Source organism: Antechinus flavipes, chromosome 2 (genome assembly GCF_016432865.1).
Source record: "Antechinus flavipes isolate AdamAnt ecotype Samford, QLD, Australia chromosome 2, AdamAnt_v2, whole genome shotgun sequence".
Classification (NCBI taxonomy): domain Eukaryota; kingdom Metazoa; phylum Chordata; class Mammalia; order Dasyuromorphia; family Dasyuridae; genus Antechinus; species Antechinus flavipes.
Window position 1 is genome coordinate 176,018,539 of NC_067399.1, and position 6,190 is coordinate 176,024,728.

A 6,190-nucleotide genomic window follows, 5' to 3' on the forward strand; every position below is an offset into this window, starting at 1 on the left:
TGTTTTTAAAAGAAAAACAAAGTGGCCAATAATAATCTTCCAAGATTAAGTTTCCTAGGTTGTATAAAGCTCTCGGTGAAAGACTTTACTAAAGAATTATAGGAAACCATGTTGTTACTGAAATCCTCTGATATTCAATAATTACTGCAGAGTTAAAGTGAAAATCAACTTCTGGTTAATAGTCACCAGCTGTGTGATCTTTGAGTTTCTCCTATTCATATGGAGATAGATATTTTTCTCAATATAAAGAAATGTTTCCCATATTAAAACATAGCCAAATTAACTATGGTTTAATATGTTTTCATTTTATAATTGGGATAGGATTGGATTTCTGTCATACAGCCCAGAAAAGGAGGCTGCATTCTACAACAAAGAGAAATTGGCTCTTGAGTGAGAGGACATATTCATAACCCTTCTTCTAAATATTTACTGCCTGTGTGACCTTGGGCCTTAGTTTCTTCATCGTTAAAATGAAAGAGTTGGATTAGATATCTTCTAAAGTTTACTCCAGGTCCATGGTGTTATGAAAGAGTTTCCCTTGGAGGAGATGAGAAATGTTCATCCTTTCTCGCTTTGTTCATCCCAAACTAATCTCTCCTCAATGGAACATTTGCAATGTGATTCTATAAGTATGTGCCTTTCATAAGAAGAAAGGAACATTCCAGAGTCTTCATTTATAATGTAAAACCTAGTAAAGAGACTGAAAACATATAATTGGGCCTTCACCTTAATGTGTCCTTTCAGGGAAGAAATATTAATATATAGGACTGTAGAGAAGCATTTGCATTCCTGAGTTTAAGGAGGTCTAATTATCTTTACAGAGGTTGGGTTGTAAATTTATTTTTGTTTGACCTCTAAATCAAGTTATTTCACCTAGACCACTTCCATTATTTTAAATACTGAACTTAATATCAAGTGGTCCATTTAAAAAGATATGTGCTATAAATATAAAACAATGAAGATCAAAAAGGGATATTCTGAATAAGCTCTGCCCTTTCCTCCAGTTGTGATTTATATGAAGCTCTTCTTCTATTGATGAAACCTCACTAGAATTATAACTGCTTTTTAAAAGTCATTGATTCACCTCACACAAACCTCTGAAATTTCAGCCTCAAAAAAGGACTCAATTCCTGTTTCACCTTCTTCTGCCAATAAATTCCTTCTATTCTTGCTGCCTCAAGATTCCACAATTAAAGTACCTTCTTTCTTTCACCTGAATGCCTGGGATACCAAGTTCTTTCTTTTATTTCTCAGACTAAATGTGCACCTAGTATATTCATAAATGGATGACAAGATTATATTCATGGGGTAGGAAATATTTAAAAATGTTTTCAACTGATCAATTTAAAAAAAAACAGAAGAAACATTTGCATAGATTTGTGAAAGACAATCTTTCTTCTCAATGATCTAGGCAGGGGTCCTCAAACTATGGCATGTGGGCCAAATGCAGCAGCTGAGAACGTTTATCCCCCTCACCCAGGGCTATGAAGTTTCTTTATTTAAAGGCCCACAAAACAAAGTTTTTATTTTTACTAAAATCTGGCCCTCCAATAGTCTGAGGGACAGTGAACTGGCCGCCTATTTAAAAAGTTTGAAGACCCCTGATAGGGCTTGCTTTTACAACATAGACCATTCTTTATAAAACTCTGATTCAAATGCAGATTTTGCTGAAAAGTAAACTGTAGGAAATACTAAAGAAGATTAAAAGGGAAAAATAGATAGCTTTCAGTATTTCCTAGTGGAGAAAAAAAGATTTTGCATTTGATTTCTGTAAACTGCCTTAGCAACAGGGAGAATATTTGGATTTTTTTCCCCTGCCAATTAGTAACATGCCCTATTGCAATTACTCTCTTTAAAATGAACTGCTAGAGAATTCAGTGCACCTGAAGTAGACAGAAATAGTATTTTATCTCTTATAATTAAAAAGATTTGCTCTTTATGCAAAGTATCTTTACATTACTCTTACTACAGTGTGAAAAACCTGACTTGTTAAACAAGAAAGTATATTTGATGATAATCAAAATCTAATTATCATATGGATATTCTGGCTATGAAACTCAGTGATCAAATTTACTTAGTGTCAAATTTATTTTGGATCATTCCAATCAACACTTCCATGCAATTTGATACATTCAGTTTGTGAATCATAACACACTTGTTAGTCCATATATATATTGACATGTTGATTAAAGTTTATATTTGACCACTGAAGTAGTGATTGAAACAATTTTTAATGAACAAACTTTTTCAGTATTCCATTTGAAAACAAATGGGCAATTCCCAAAAGGGTTAGCTACAGGACAGATGAATTGACTTTCTTAAAGTGAAAAGGGATTTTGTACAAAATGAACAAAAGGACAAAAAATGTCAATAATAAAGGGGAGAAATATTGTCACTTTGGAGGTTAGAGGAATGGGGTTTAATATCTTTGAGACAAGGAGTGACACATCTGTCTTTCAGTTAATCCTTTGGAGGTACAAAAATTTTCAATCAATTGATTAGGGGGTTGATACTAGTTACACATTTGAACATAATTACTTTGCTACTCAGTTTTGCTCTGATGTTTTGCTTTGTAGCTGGGGAGGGCTAAATGGGAGAGAAGGGTATATTGAAAAAATAATTGCGATATTTAAAAAATCCAATGACAATTTTAAAAAGAGAAACAACACTAATATTCTTGAAGATACAAACTTCAGTATGTACCATTGTCTTTTTACATCACCTTTATTTTTAATATATCCCTCCTCTCTACCCAATAAAACCAAACTTTGTAACAAATATCTAAAAGGAAAGATGAAAAAAAAAACATGATTCAAGAAAACTAATGAGTAGTTATCAGGCATTACTTTTCTCCCCGTTCCTATTTTCTTTCATCCCCCCCAAAAAGAAGAGAGAGAATTATTGAATTCCATGAGCATAATTAAACAAAACAAATTTCTATCTGGGTCATAACTACAAAATATGCTTCTTATTCATCATATTAATTCTCTTTCTGTCAAGAGGTAGATAGCATTCTTTTTTCCAGTCACCTGGAATCTTGATCATTTAGTTGCTAAACATTCTTATATTACAATATCATTCATTTTTATAATGTTGATATTAAACAAAAATTTTTCTTCTAATCCTCTTCATTTCACTCTGCATCAAGACATACAAATGTGTCTGCGTCTCCATCTTTTCTCTTAATTTCATACAGCACATAATATTCAAATCCCACAAATTATTCAGCTATTCATTTGCTGAATGATACACACACACACACACACACACACACACACACACACACACACACGTCATGCAAGGAATTTGTTAGAATACTTTTTTCTGTTATTTCTCCAAAAAGTTTATGTACATTAAAATTAATTCCTATGAATCCATCTTGTGCTGAAGTTTTTTTTCTTTTGGAGTTCATTTATGGCTTGTTCAATTTCTTTTTTCTGGGAGTGATTAATTTAAATTCTCTATTGCTTGTTTTGTTAATCTAGTTAATTTATATTCTTATAAATGTTTATTTAGTCTATTTAAGTTGAAGCTTTATTGGAACATAACTGGTTAAAATAGTTTCTACTAATATTCTTTATTCCTTCATTTCTTGTGATTTTTCCTTTTTATTTTTCATATTGGTCTTCTCTTTGTTATTTTTAATCAAATTAGCTTGTGGTTTATCTATTTTTAAAATATTTTCTGGTTTTATTTAGTGATTCATTATTGTTGTTTTACTTTCACTGTTGCTAATCTCTTCCTTGATTTTAAGAATTTCAATTTTGGTATTTATTTGAGGAATCTCATTTGTTGACTTTCTAGGTTTTTTTTTTTTAATTTGAATGACCAATTCAAATGACTAATCTGTTCTTTTTCTTTTTTGTTAAAGAAAGTGATTAGAGATATAAATTTTTTTCTAAAGACTGCTCTGGCTGCATCCCAAAAATTCTAGTAAAAATTTTAGTCTCACTGTTATCATTATGTTTAAAGAAACTACGTGTAATTTCCATGATTTGTTCCTTAAACCACCAATTCTGAAAGATTAAAATTTCTTATTCTCTAATTGATGTTTTAGTACTTTTTATTTTATTTATATATTTTAATTATATTATGGTTAGTAAGAGATGTGTTTAATATTTCTACTTTTTTGTAAAGTTTTAATATCCTAATATAGGACTTATTTTTGCAAAGGTTACATGCACACTTTGAAATTCATTGTAATTTCTCACAATATACTCCCTCCTATAACTATTCAATATGTATCATATAATAATCTGTCATATCTAATTTTTATAAAAGTTTTATTTAGGGAATGAATTCTAAGCCTCCCTTATTCTAGGGATCAGACCAAGAAGTACCTCTTTCCTTACACTTCTTCTACCCCCCAACTTCCTTTCTTAATCATGGCAGTCTTTCCATTGCATGCACCTCCTATTTCTGGGGACTCAAACCAAATTAGGGCCCCTAGTTCAACCCATGCCTTACTTTCATCTGGTACACTGAGATTATCCTTTCTCTGTGGATCACTCTTAATTGAAGTCCTTTCCCCCAGAGGAGAAGATGAAAAAGAAGTTTTTTATTTAATCTATGGCTAAGTCTTAAGTTGTCCCTCTTCTGACAGAATGTTCTTTTTACTTTATTTCCCCCCCTTTTCTCCTTCCCATACACACACACACACACACACACACACACACACACACACACACACATCCCTACACTCATATATGTGTTAATTATATGCAAAATATATATCTACATACATACATCTATGTATTATATAAATATGCATATGCACATACATATACTTACATCTAAAACAATATTAATATGGTTGACATATAACTGACATAATATAGATTTCTCTCATCACTGAATCTTTTTTAAGTTTGACTTTGTATGAGATCAAGAATTATTACCCTAGCTTTTCTTTCTAATAAATTCTACTCCTGATAATTGTTATTGTATTTATATATATCTCTTATTTTCTATCCCTACTAATTCTTTTATTTACTTCTACCTATTAGCTTGTCTTGCTATTATTTAACCTGCCCACTGCTTCTCTCCCTTTTATGGCTTCCCTGATTATTCCCCCCATGGATTTCTCTATTATCTTCTCCCATCACACTTTCCTTATCTTTTTATCCCATTCACATTTATCTACAAACCTTATCCCATGCTTGTTAATCTATACATCTTTCTATACTTCACCTTATCCTATTCCCTCCCTCCTTATTTTTTATACATTTATTTTATTGTTCCCTATTTAACCCATTTCTAATGGGAATAGGTTTTCAGAACTACCAGCCCCTGTCTAATGCCTTTGTGTCAGTTCTTGCTTTCACATCTCATTCCTATAGCATAATTACTATTTTTACCTTTTCCTAGATGGTTTTGCCTTTCTGCCTTACATGATACTCAATTGTACCCCGGTCTTCCTTTTGAATTACCTAATTATTAATGTCAATTTTAGGCATCTGGTTTATATTTCCACATATAGAATATATATAAAATATTCTATTATATAATATTAATATAATATATTCTATATTATGTAATATAATATAGAACATAAACTATAGAATATAAAGTTTGTCCTTATTGAGTCCCTTGAAATTATTCTTTGATGTTGGCTCTTATATGTAAATTTTTCTATTAATTCAGATTTAAGATAAAATCCTAGAAATCTGAGAATTCATTGAATGTCCATTTTTTAAATTCAATATTACATTTAATTTTGCTATATTGTTTTTGGCAACAATTCTAGTTCTTTTCATTTTTGATATATAGTATTTTAGAATCTGTGGCCTTTTACTGTAGCTATTTATAAATCCTCTGCAAACCTAAGGTTAGTTGCAGCATATTTAAACTGGTTTTGTTGTTGTTTGGACTTTTAAAATTTTCTCTTTGATCTTGGGGGTTTTGAAATTTAGCAATGATGTTCCTATATGTTTCCTGATAGGATTTCTTTGAGGTGATGATCAATAGATTTTTTTTTAATTTACCCTTTCCCCGCTTGTTCTAATACTTTAGGGCAATTTTCTTTAAATATTTCTTGTATTATTAAATTATGATTTTTTTTTGGTAGTTCAATTCTTTTTATGTTTTTTTCTTCTTGATTGATTCTCCAGCATTTTTTTAAAATGAGATGTCTCATATTCTTTTCTGGTTTTTCATTCTTTATATTTTGTTTTATTATTTATTTGTCTCT